General features: G+C 39.0%; 1 protein-coding gene across 7 annotated transcripts in view; it reads left to right on the forward strand.

Moving 5' to 3' along the window:
- HYCC2 (hyccin PI4KA lipid kinase complex subunit 2) overlaps window positions 1–13,659 on the forward strand; it is a 69,505-nt gene that overhangs the window by 13,865 nt on the left and 41,981 nt on the right. The window contains exon 1 of one of the 7 annotated variants that reach the window (XM_061608011.1): window positions 5,960–6,014. The exons of the other annotated variants lie outside the window; for them this stretch is intronic. The gene's annotated coding sequence lies outside the window, so the exon portion shown is untranslated. Of the gene's footprint in view, window positions 1–5,959; window positions 6,015–13,659 lie in introns of those variants that run through there. 7 annotated transcript variants of the gene reach the window in all.

The raw sequence follows: 13,659 nt of genomic DNA on the forward strand, positions 1-13,659 counted from the left end.
GCAGTTCTCCAACCTAACAATGTTTACAAAAATGCATATATAAGTGGAAAGTGTACACAAAATGAATATATTGGTGAAAATAACATGCAAAAATGCATGGCATTAGGATAAATTGCTTGCAAAAATTAATACACTAATCAAAACTGCATTCAAAAATGTATTGATTAGGAGAAATTCACACTGAAAAGCTGGAGAATTTTCATGAGGATTTTTTTTTTAAATAAAAATTGTTGAGAAATGTGGAGAACTGAATTTAAGATTAGAGAAAATGAGAAACGGAGAGAACTAAAACTGACAGATCCTTCCATCCCTACCACCTAGTTGCTGGCCCTCTTCAGATCAGATTCTTCTTTCCTCTGTTTTAAGTAACCAGAGCAGTTACTTTTAGAGACAAAAGGGAAGGCTCTTCAGTTACACATAGTAATATTTGCCCCTTCTCAAATCCTGTTGCTATCAGGGTCTACCCCGGGGGCAAATGTTGCCCCCCCTCCATGGATGGTTCCTCCATGGCTCTTCATGGCTCTTGTTCATTTGATGCTTCCTGCCACTCTTGTTCCTATCTGCCCCACTTAGTTGGAATGGCTGCATGAAAAGTCTTTGATGGCTGCACTTGGGGGGGGATGGGGGCGTGCACTGCTAGTTAGATTCAGAAATGCTCATATTCACTGTTTCCGGTCTGTCATTCTGTAGGTTGTATTCCTAGGACACTCTTCCAAATTGTGCTCGTCAGAAGTTAAGGGTAAATTCTACTGGGTTCGCTGGCTTTTCAGATGGTGATGATCTTTAAAAAAAACTATTTTGCTTTTCTTAAAAATAGATAATCCAAAGCCATTTTCAATTGAAAAGGAAAAAAATTAATCCCTTGGAAAGCTTTTATGTAACATTTGGAAATCTTCAGTTTGTGAAAACAGTGAGCAAAAGTATGTCACTGTCTGTGGGGAATGGCATTAAAGAGCAATGAGCTACTCATATGTCAGATAGTTTAATGTTAAATCAGTTGTTTTAATTATGAGAGAAGCATCTGTTTACACCTTCTGCTTGTGCTGTGGGGCAATGAATACTGGATGCTAACAACACATATATATGTGACATGTCCGCACAGCTTCAGAGATGGTACTGACTCCCAATAGGTGTTTGGATTCAGAGAAGATTTAGCAGAACTCTGCTCACACAACAGGGCTTTCCTGGCCCCTCACCCCTTCACTACAAGCTCCTGCACTCCACCAAAGCTACTCCCAAGGGTTGATGGACCCTCTGGAACCTTGTGGAATGAGCATGGCAGCAGAACTTTGAAATTAGAGGAATTCAGCTGATCCACTTTGCACAAGCAGAAGTGTGTTTTTGCTTGTGCAAAGCATCTCTTGTTCCAAGCCAAAAACATTATAATGCAGTCAGAAATTTAACTTCAGATGAATATATTAGTAAATGTTGGTAATGATGACAAATTGAAGATAAAGAAAAAATTGCTATCGAGGGTCACTAAAATAATGACTTTTCTCAGACTCTCTTTAATTTTGCATGGTAGGTTAGACTGAACTGTAAAGGCGAGAGGAGATGGGGAGCTAAAAAAGGTCTGTCTTGACATTGGCTGCTTCATGAAGTGTTGGTTGTAGCTTTTTTGTTACCCTAATCTTAACTTTCAAGAAAACTTGTACAGTACCTCCAAAAAGAAGAACTATTTTAGGTGCTTCTTGGTTGGGAGCCTGGGATATTGAAGGTTTCAGTTATGGCATAGATTAAATGGAAGTTTAGGTTGTTTGTAGGGCATATCAAGCTTAACAAGCTTCTCTGACCAACATGCTAGTATCTTTTTTCCCTTCCTGCTGTTTCCCTTTGTCCCAATCTTGGCTGCTGTATTGCCTAATAATGCTACACAGCAGTTTTTTAAGCTCACTCATTATAGACGTGCACTATAATGCACTACCACAGAGTCAGTGATGGACAACATGCTTTGCATGCAGAAGGTCCCAGCTTCAATCCCTGGCACTTCCAGTTAAAAGGATCAGATAGTAAGTGATAGGAAACATCACTGCCATACCATGGAAAGCTGCTGCCTGTCAGAGTAAATAGTTGGTTCTTAATGTATTTGATGATTGTTGTATTAGCTGCCTTGGACTGTACAAGGAAAGGCAGGATACAACTTCTAAACAAATGTCTGGCACTGCTCTTGAACCATAGCTGGACATGCTACATACCAAATTGCTTTAGAAATTGAGGGGAATTTAATCAGCAAGTTCTGACGTGGGTTAGTGGTGTGCAGTTCACACAAAGCAAAAATAAAGAAAGAAATCCCACCAGGTGTAGTGAAGGGCTTGTATGAAAGTATCTCTTTGTATCCCAGCTGGGATATACAGAAGTGCATTCCCAACTTCTCTGCTAGGAGGATCTTGTTCCTTGAAATTGGGTCAGTGTCTGAGTTCTGTAGGCTGCAGAGCCATGGAGAAGTGTTAAGCATTCTCTCTTTGACAGTTGAAGGAGTTCTAATAAAGGGTACAACAGACTTTTTATGTCACTAATTTGTACATGAACAAAAACAGTTTTTAAGCTGTAATAACTAAACAGTCCTGTTGAAATTAGTTTTCTCAGATAACTCTACTGTCAGTGAGAACAAAAGTTAATCTCCTTTAAGGTATGCATTTAAACTGAAGTATTCGAACATGGTGTCAGTTTGACACCCTGGTTTTTAATGCTTGCATTCATCTGCCTGCAATTCATACATAATCCAATGACATATATCACATCCTGACTTCGGGTCTGCTCTGTATTAGCTAATCTTAAAGTCGGGCATACATCCCCCCCCTCAAATTAAATGTTTAATCTCAACAAAGGTTTACAATTCTTGATGGCTAAACCAAAAACTGTGGTTGCCAGATTGTTTCTCTGTCTGGCACATTAGCCCATGAAGCCCACATTCCTGCCTTTAACGCAGGAAAGGATGGCATGGAGTGTTGTGTGGTGGCACCTCTACAACAGTAGCCAAGGAAGCCTCCCCACCTCCCTTTTCTGCATGGGAGCAGGAAGTGGAGACTTGTCAGTATGTTCCTTTGTGGTAGAGAAGCTCTGTGTCCCTAGGTCAAGCACTAGCTAAACAATCACCTAGCCTTCCTCCCAAACTTGGGCCTGGGGAGAGGCAGGAATCACCAGAAGATGGCCGCTCACCTCTGCAGCTTTCATCTTGGGAGGGAGGCTTGCCAAAGAGCCATGGTCTGTTGGCAATGGCAAATGAAAAATTCAGTGCCTGTGTAAGTAAACAGCTTAGTTAGGGAGCACATGATTTGTATACAGGTCTAGTCTCTGGCAGATAAAGGGTTCTTGGATAGCAGGGACCTAAGGCCTTGGAAAGCTGTTAGTAGTCAAGATAGAGTTTACTGTGCTCAGTAGATCAATGGTCTGACTTTGGTATAAGGAAGCTTCATATGTTATATATTAATGTTACTTTACTTATTAAATGGGGTAAAATGTAACACTCTAAGCCTCTGTCAGACCTGAGAGTAGCTGGTTTCTCTACTGTTGGATTGTTGGCTTCAGATCTGAAGAATACCTGTAGCGTGTAAACAATAGGCAGCATTGTATTTAACTATTCAGTAGCATAGTAAATTATTAAACTAGTATTAGAAGGTGGCGAAACTAGCTTATTTTATATTTTACAAGGCAACAACATGTGTACCTATTGCAGTAATTTTTTTTGCTAGTAGGCTATAAAATGTCATTGGTTGTTTTGGTAGTGTTTTTTAGTGTGTTTTTAAAATGCCTATAACTTAAGGTAAGTAATAATGCTTTCTCCCTCAATGAACAAATGATAGGGGACCTGAGCTTCTTCTTCTTCTTTATTAGTGAGATTATTAATTATACAGCATAGGTAACTTTTTTGTGCTTCTTCCTGGTACTTTTCTTCTTATGGGGCTGTACTCTGGTTTGAGAGCTCCCTCTTCTTGTGGTTAGGTCCTCTGTTGCCATAGTTAGAGACACCTATATATTATATGCTGAGCCCCTTTGTGTGTTCCTCCCCATAGAAAGCATTTCCACTTAGGAAAAACATGTATGAAATAGTTCTGAGGAAATAAAGTTAAGTCTGTCTTAGTTTAGTACTATACTTTATAACAGGAAGCACTCAAAAGCCATAAAAGGACTATAATTGTCAAAATATGGTAAAAGGGATTTCCGGAACATATGAGGTTTGAAGAGAATTTCTTCACTTTGTTTGCTATATATCTTCTGTGACTGTGTTCACACTTCTCAGTAAACCACTCCTTCCCTAGTGTGAGCAACTAACCACACTCCTGGCTTAACATTGCATCTGAACCAGAGACTGGTTTGTTTTGATCTAACAAACTATGATCAGGAAGACAAGAGCAAACCTTGGCTTTACTTCATGGTTCATTTTGGAAGAAAAGAAGCCATGATCCCTGACTGACATGATACTAAGCCAGGGATCACTGTTTGGTGCATCTGTTTACACTAAGGCTGGGGTAAAATGGAAGCCATCTGCTTTTTATGGTAAACCATTAACCATGGTTTACTGTACTGTGTGCCCATAGCTTATGTGTCATTTTGGTTTGTATCCCTTAGTAAAGATTACTTGTTTATACAATTCCAAGAGGATCTATAATTTGCTTAAAAAATTTCAGTGGCATGCATCTGGAAAAACCATAAATGTTTTGACTCAAATTCATTTAAGAAAAGGTGATTTTTAGTGTGCAAAGTAGATATATAAGCCTAAAACTGGTTAAGTTTGCATTGTCAGAGTTTCAAAACCTTTCCAATGAATATCTCATACCATGTTCTAAGTATATGCTCATGGAATAGATAAGGAGATACAAAACTGGGCAAAATGTCTATTCTGGAAAAGCAGTCATAGGAAGCGGTTAATTCGGCTGTACTTTTTTATTTCTTTGCGTAATTATATCCCATATCTTCACGATTAATTTATGTTCCCAGAACTGTTAACAAATAGTAAATGAAGTGCATTTTAAAATATTAATTAAATAAGCAGATGAAACAGCAACAGCTGATTCACATAGAAAGTAAAACCAAACTGATCTAAGTTAAAAATGGTAACATAGCAATTCTCAAAAGCCTTGAAACAAATGTTTTTGCCTGGTGCCTAAATGACAGTTATGAGGACTTCAGGTGGCCTCCCTAGAAGGTATTCCACAGGAAGGAGCCACCACAGAAATGGCGCTCTCTTCAGTAATCACCTGCTGTTCTCCACAGACGCTGGAGCTTCTTAAGTGAAGCATCAAATGATTTTTCAGCTGGTGGGCAAATTTGACACTTGCAACCTTGTCCCTGAACGCTTTGGCATATTGGTTATCAATGTCCAGTGAATATCCCTCATGTACCAAAATGATGTCATGTTTTGTGGCACTGCCAGACAAGACTTTGTTAGCACAGCAAGTCTTATAAGGTCAACAATTCTCTTCAGGTTGAGAAGAACCAAGTTTCAGCTACTAATGCCTCCACACCTTGTAGGAGTCAACAGATATACTAGGAATAAGATTATTGTATCTTGCTTAAATTTCACGTTTTATAGTCATGTTTTACATCTGAAATTGTGTATAATGTGTTAATGGTTCTGAACTGGTAAAGCATTTCTGAGAGATCACGATCGCTATGATACAGAGGCATTGATTTGGTTAAAATGATGGTGCTGGGACTTGGAACATGAAGCTTATTCAGAAATTATAATTGGTAGCATTTGTTTCTCCATACATTTCTCTTGTTAACTTTGTTTATGATTTCTCTTTTATTTGCCAACAGTACTTGTTTTTACATATTGGATTTGATTCTCACTGCAATTAAAGCATTTTAACTTTTTTTTAAAAAGCTAGCAATTTCCTTCAGTGCTGTAAATACCCTTAGTCAAATTTGTATTGCTTGCAGCAGCTGGAAATTATATTGCTAAATAATAACAAAGGTGCATGGTCTTCTTACTTCTAGAGATATCCGCAGGTTCTGTTTCGAAAACTCTGATAAGGGAGGGAAATTAAGAGAAGATACAAATCATACTCGTGGTAAGAGTAGATTTCCGGATGCTTGCTTCATGCACTTTTTTTCTTTTGGCTAAATTGGGCACCCATGACACCAGCCAGAAATGAAGGTAAATTTGGTTTAGATGCCTGAAATTCAGGGAGCTTCTGTTCTCTCTAAACAGATCATTACTTATGTTGGGGTCTTTGACCATTAGCTAGGATAGTTGGCTGCTGCACATCTATGTAATTTACATCTCATTGCTGAATTGAACATGTGACTTGTGAAGAAGTCCCAGACATAAAAGGAATTTATTTTCCAATAAGAGTTGTTAAGATGAAGGTGTCTGTTGGTCGCTTTTTATTAAGTTTTTTAATCTACTGTCTGTGTCTTTTATCCTTTAATTTTGACCAAGTACCGAATAATAAATTTTGGCACGCTTTTGCTTGTTAATGGTACTCAGGCACATATGACGACCTCTCTTTGGTAATGTGCAAAATTTCTGATCTTCTCAAGCTAGATAGTTCAAGATATGTTTGTATAAACCCAAAGCTGTGCATTTTGATTACCCTAAAATAATTAATAAACATGTATTTCCTTGAAGCACTTGGGAGCTGATCCATGGCAACATAATGTCGTTACCGTCATAGTTACCAGGTTAACCATATTCAGTCTCTGGTCTCAGCAGTCTTTTTAGCTGGACAGTAGGGTTCATGTAGTGAAAAGCAAGTAAAGTAAGGCAGGAGGCTGCAGTCTCACCTGATGTACTCTGCCCTTCCCTGTTTCTATTAGGAAACTTCCTCACAGATACTGTTAGTTTAACCCAACCCTGCTTTGAGACAAGACCCATTTTGATTGGCATTGTCAACAAAAGTAATTGATTTACTGAACTGGAAGGTGTGAAATAATCTTTTGCTTCATTCTTTCTGTTCGCTTGCAGCATGATTTGTATATCTACAGGTACCTGTGCGCAAGGGAGAATTCAATGCCAAGTTCTAAGTATACCATGTCCGCTTTACAAGTTGAGTCATGTATAAATTGCTGCCCTGGGCTGCTGCTGGGAGGAAGGGTGGGATATAAATCTAATAATAAGTGAAATAAAAATAAGTAAAATAAATTCTTCCCATGTTACAGTAGCGTTTTAACACTCCTGTGAACAGAAATTATAATATAAAATGTGTACCTCTGAGTGAAAAACACAGTAAGCATGTGTGAAACTGTAACATGGTTGGTGGCTGTTTTATGCTGTTTCTTATCATTGGTCATGTGGCTTTTGGAGAATCGTACAAAGTGTATGGGTTGAGGAACTGGAGAACAAATGGACCTGTGTGTAACAGAGGACAAAAAAGGCATGAGCGTAGCAGCTTCTTGGCTCGTGCAGGTTGGTGCTGAGAACCAAAATATGCCTTAGCATTGCTACCCTTTGCTTCTTTTGGGAGGAAGGGTGGGATATAAATTTTAAAAATAAATACAATAAATAAAATTGAGAACCAGCTTCTGGGCCTGCATGTGATGCAAGCTGAAGAATTTCAAAGCAGTGGACAGAAATTGTTAGGAGCCCTGCTCAGCAGTGAGAGATTCTCATGGTTGCATCTGCTGCATAGCTGCTTACAAAGGGGGGCAGGGGGAAGCAGGTCACTCAAGACAGAATGGCTCCCTCTCCCACTTTCTTTCCCTGCCTCCCTCCCACCCACGTGTATACAGCTGTTTGGGAGTAGTGGTCACATAGCAGCATCTGATGTTAAGGTAAGAAAGCAAGTGGCTCCAGTTGGTTCTGTATATTGAGACTGGTGTGCATATGCATGTCCCCAAAAGGAGTAAAATGACTGGAAACTTGGAAATAAAGTCTTCCCCATTTTTGGCCACATTTCAAAAATGTTTCATCTTGACAGGTCTTGATACTTAATGTAGCTTAACAGATGAACTTTAGAAGGTCAGAAATTGTTTTGGCAGAAAACGGGAATAGATCTGGGAAGGAAAAATTGCGTGTGTGAGGACTAGAGAAGTCAGTTTTTCATTGGAGTGAGAATATGTAACAATATTCAATGTTACATTTAGTATAAGAAGAGCCAAATCTGTTATATAGGAGCTGATGAAAGATGGATTGGAAATCTGTCTTGTTTTGCATTGGTTGAGTTATCACACAGTAGCTGATGAGAGTGTTTCAGATTTAGTGTAGGATGACTGCATGATGTTGTTTCTAGGGAAACTGGTGGTGGGAGCATGTAAAAAGGTAAGAAAATTTGTTCTTGAGACAAGCACTTCCAATGGGTTTATGAGGTTGCTGTGTTTATTATGCCTTTTCACCAATTTTCTTCTGCTTTCAGAGCCTTAGAATGATGGGCTGTATTCTTTTGACTATTGTTCATATTAGAACTTGATTTTAGAGCATCTTAAACTAATGTTTTTTAATCAAAGTGTCATGAGATGGAGAGTTAGGGTGAGCAGTGAAGTAACCATGTTTGCTGATGATACCAAATTGTTCAATTGTGGTTAAAACAAAAAGGGATTGCAATGAGCTCCAGTTACTCTCCAGACTAGGTGAGTGGGCAGTAAAATGGCAAGTGCAATTCAGTGCAAGCAAGTGGGACAAAAAGAAATCTAAATTTCAAATATAGACTAATGGGATCTGAACTGGTGGTGGCTGACCAGGAATGAGATACTGGGTTGTAGTGAATAGTTCAGTGAAGATAACCCAGTGTGCGGCAGCTGTGAAAAAGGTAAGTGCCATGCATTGCCACCCTGGGCTCCTTCTGGGCATAAATTTAATAAATAAATGCTAGGGATCATTCGGAAAGGGATTAAAAATAAAACTGGCATTAATGACGCTAAACAAATCTGTTGTGACCACACTTGGAATACTGTGTACAGTTCTGGTTGCTTCACCTCATAAAGGATATTGTAGAGCTGGAAAAAGCTCAGAAAAGGGCAACTAAAATTATCAAGGGGATGGAGCAAGTCTTCTATGAGGAAAGATTACATTTGGGGCTTTTTCAGAGAAAAGGTGAGTAAGATAGAGGTAAAATTATGTATGGTGTGGAGAAAGTAGATCTAGAAGTTTTTCTCTCTTAACACTAGAACCCATGGATATCCAATGAAGCTGAATGTTGGATAATTCAAGACAGACAAAAGAAAGCACTTCCTCACATAGTGCTAAGTTAAACTATGGAATTCTTTCCCACAAGAGCTAGTGATGGTCACCAAATTGGATGTCTTTAAAAGAGGATTAGACAAATTCATTGGAGGGAGAATAAGGCTATCAGTGGTTCTACCACCACTGTTGGACACAGTAAGCATCTGAATATCAGTTGCTGGGAATTGCAGGTAGAGAAGAGTGCTGTCACAATCAGGTTCTGCTTTCAGACTTCTCATGGGCATTTGGCTGGCCACTACGAGAACAGATAGCTCTTTGGTCTGATCCAAGACGCTTTTCCTTCTCAAACTGGGGGGGGAGGTAACAAGTGTGGTTCCATAGTGCTCAGTCTGGGGCCCAGTGTACTTCAACATTTTTATTAATGACTTGGATGGGGAGGTGCAGGGAATGCTTTTCAGATTTGCAGATGATATAAAATTGGGAGAGATTGCTAATACCCTGGAGGACAGAAACAAAATTCAAAGTGATCTTGATAGGCTGAAGCAAAGGGCTGAAAACAACAGAATGAAATGTAACAGGGATAAGTGCAAAGTTCTACACCTAGGAAAAAGAAATCAAGTGCACAGTTATAAGGTAGGGAATACTTAGCTAAGCAATACTACATGCAAGAAGGATCTTGGAATTGTTGTTGATCACAAGTTGAATATGAGCCAACAGTGCGATGTGGCTGCAAAAAAGGCAAATGCTATTTTAGGCTGCATTAACAGAAGTATAGTTTCCAAATCACGTGAAGTACTAGTTCCCCTCTATTTGACACTGGTTAGGCCTCATCTTGAATACCATGTCCAGTTCTGGACACACACTTTAAGAAGGATGCAGACAAACTGGAACAGGTTCAGAGGAGGGCAACAAGGATGATTAGAGGACTGGAAACAAAGCCCTCTGAGGAGAGACTGAAATAACTGGGCATGTTTAGCCTTGAGAAGAGAAGATGGGAGATATGATAGCACTTTTCAAGTACTTGAAAGGTTGCCACACAGAAGAGGGACAGGATCTCTTCTTGATTGTCCCAGAGTGCAGGACACGGAATAATGGGCTCAGTTTACAGGAAGCCAGATTTCAGAAAAAACTTCCTAACTATCAGATTGGTACGACAATGGAACCAATGACCTGGAGAGGTGGTGGGCTCTCCAACACTGGAGGCATTCAATAGGCAGCTGAACAGCCACCTATCAGGTAAGCTTTAAGTTGCATTCCTGCATTGAGCAGGGGGCTGGACTCGATGGCCTTATAGGTTCCTTCCAACTCTACTCTTCTATGATTCTTGTATTCTTAAACACTGCTGCAACTGAGATTTTTAACACATTTCTTATTTTGACCGTGCAGCTACATCGGAGCATCCTTTCTGACTCCCCTACACTTTATGTTGATTTAGAATCATTTGCAGTTGCTCGTTGTGCACTGTTGGTCCTAAATATAGAATAGAATTAATAGTTGTTATCATCATCAGCATGTGTGGGGCCTGGGGTAAAAGCATAGTTGGGGCCCCCCACATTCTTTCTTTCTCTATATATGTATATATATTTAGAGAGAGAGAGAGAGATTTTATTTATGAATATATGTAATTATAATATTTACATATGAGGCTAACAACCTATTAAATACAAATATGATTACCTTCACTTCAGGGAATAAGCCTCTAGTCAACCTGTTCCATACATATCCATTTCTTCACTGGTCTCTCGACATCTGTCTTCCCTTTGTTGATATCTGCTAGATATGGCAGTCTGTTTCTAGGCATATTTTCCCATCTTTATCTTCCTAACTAAACAATTGAAAACACTTTGTGCAGAACCATTGTTTTAAATATCGAGGATGACAGAATTTAATCATTTCTGTAAATGGCTGGGCCTGGCTGCTTTGTTGATGGGCGATTAAAATTAAAATAATACAAATATAAGAAACTATATATTTATTCTCAAAGATTTATTTTCCTTGCTTTCACTTCTGCAAAATCATTAATGAACTTGTCAAAATCTAGATTTTCACAGCTGATGAGCGGCGGCAGCACAGGGAAGCCACGGACTCAGTCACGCAGCTGAAGAGCAGGCAGGGGATTCAAACCTCCCGCCTAAAATCAGCTCGGGAAGTGGCTGGCGAGACAGCTGCTGCATGGCTGAAGAGAGAGGAAGACCCTCACCTCAGCCCAGCTTCTCAGATCGCCAAGCACGTCCCCCCATAGCGTGGGGCCCGGGGCAACTGCCCCGCTTCCCGATGCCTAGGGGCGACTCTGATCATCATTTATCTACAGTTGTAAAAGAGGAGTACCTGTGGATGGAAGTGTAATCCTGTATTCTGGAATTGTTATGGTGTCATTGACTGTGAGATTAGCAGAAATATAATGCCATTTTCTTCTATAGTAAATTAAATGTAGAACTGTAATAGTGGATTTAGTCCACTAGTCCATTAAAGTTCTGTGAAATGATCGATGAAATCTCTTTAAGACCCTTTGAGTTTCATGACACTATGCCGAGTTTGCAATTAATGGTTCTCAAATGTTTGCTTTATGGTACCTAGTCCTTTACAGAGTAATATAAGCAATCTAAACAACAAATGGAGGACAGAGGAAAAGGGAATAAAACTGGATGTGAACAAATGCTGTATCTTAAAGTCACAGCTTAACTTCGTCATGTATCCGTGGACCAATGAATGTTGAGTTTATGTAAATAGAATAGAGTTTATTAATTACCCCAACACTGTGATGTTGTCTTGACTTCTAGTTATGATTAGCAGTTGTAAAATGGGAAAGCTGCTTGATAAAGGAAAATATTAGGAACATAGCAAGCTGCCTTATACTGAGTCAGATCATTGGTCTATCTAGCTCAGTATTCTCTGTACTGACTGGCAGCGACTTCAGGAAGTGATCTTTCCTAGCCCTACCTGGAGATGTAAAGGAATTGAACCTGGGACCTTCTGCATGCATTTGCTCTGCCACTGAGCTACAGCCCTTCTCCTTTGCTACAGATCGTCAAAGATCTTAGCCAAAACTGATATGTGAAATTTAACTCTCTTGATTTTATATTTTACTTGGCTCATTCTCTTTCTGAAATGGACTGCCTTCAAGTCGATTCCGACTTATGGCAGCCGTGAGAATAGGGTTTTCATGCTAAGCGGTATTCAGAGATGGTTTACCATTGCCTTCCTCTGAGGCTGAGAGACAGTGACTGGCCCAAGGTCACCCAGTGAGCTTTGTGGCTATGTGGGGATTCAAACCCTGGTCTCCCAGGTCGTAGTCCAACACCTTAACCACTACACCACACTGGCTGTCCATTCTCTTTCTAGTATCATGTTATTATCTGCCATCTTGTATGTTGCTAGTAGAATCAGAAATGTCACACTTTATAGATGGGAAAGAATCTACTTAGTATAGCATAATTGGTTTATGTAGATCAGGATATGATTGTGTATGGCTTGTGGTCAGGATGAAACATGAAATGTTGTTGAAGCTCCTGGGATTCTCAGTTTTACTTGGGCAAGTTGGTAGCTTTCCTAATTGTAGACAAGAACATGAAGTACAATAGTATGCTGCAAAAACTCAGGCACTAGATCAGTAAAGTGCTCTGAATTTATTTCCAAATATTCTTGAATATATGGCCACCACTGGATTTTGGCAGATTCATCATTTATAAGAAAAAAAATAAGAAAGGTCCTACTGGCATGTTAGGAAATGTTTTCTGGAACTGTATTGGCTGCTGAGTAGATGCTTTTTGTAGCTGAAACGTAAGTACAAATGGATCTTATAGCATGTAACAAAATTATAAGTGATAACTTATAAAGTTAAAAAAAAAAAACACCCTTAGCATCTCTTTCTAAATTCTAGGAATAAGCAATTAATATAGCAGAACTTCTTAACAGAAATAAATAACATAAAATATTAAAATGAATGTGGCTGGAAAAAATTCTTAGTGCCTGGTTCTTTATACCAGTCTAAATAATTTATACTTATGCATAGAAATTTAATAATAGTTTTCTGTTTTCCCAATGTTGTTGGTTCTTGCTTTAAGATCTGAAAATTGTAGCCATTCTTGGGATAGGTGTTCAGATAACTTTGTTTGTCAAAGTTAGATGCCTTTGTTACTTAGTTACTCAAATGTTTGCTTGCTTAAAGAAATTTGAAAGGGCCTTAGGCACCATATTCAATGAATTTCTTTAGAATCTTAGTCACAAATCTCTTAGTGTGTTTGTGGCATAATGCCCTTTTGAATGGATGTGTATGTACCAATGAGATCTTTCTCTTAGTTGTAGTCATGTTGTGGCATGTTGCTTGTCCAGACAGCTGTCTGACAAGTGGTTGCAATTTCTGCCACTGTGCTAGAATTTCTTGTTTGAGTACATCATTTAGATAAGAAGTAGTTAGATAATAACAATGCATTTTCCCTTTTATCTACTATTCCTTCTGTTTTTTTAAAAATATAGCTTAGTTGTGTTTTGATTGTAGTGGCTAAAGTGATTTTAGTTGTCATTATACTGTCTATGCAACAGTCTTGGTGTCATGTAATATATTGGTTTTGTGGGAGGGCCCTTGTAGTAAGACA

Source organism: Rhineura floridana, chromosome 2 (assembly GCF_030035675.1).
Source record: "Rhineura floridana isolate rRhiFlo1 chromosome 2, rRhiFlo1.hap2, whole genome shotgun sequence".
Lineage (NCBI taxonomy): Eukaryota > Metazoa > Chordata > Lepidosauria > Squamata > Rhineuridae > Rhineura > Rhineura floridana.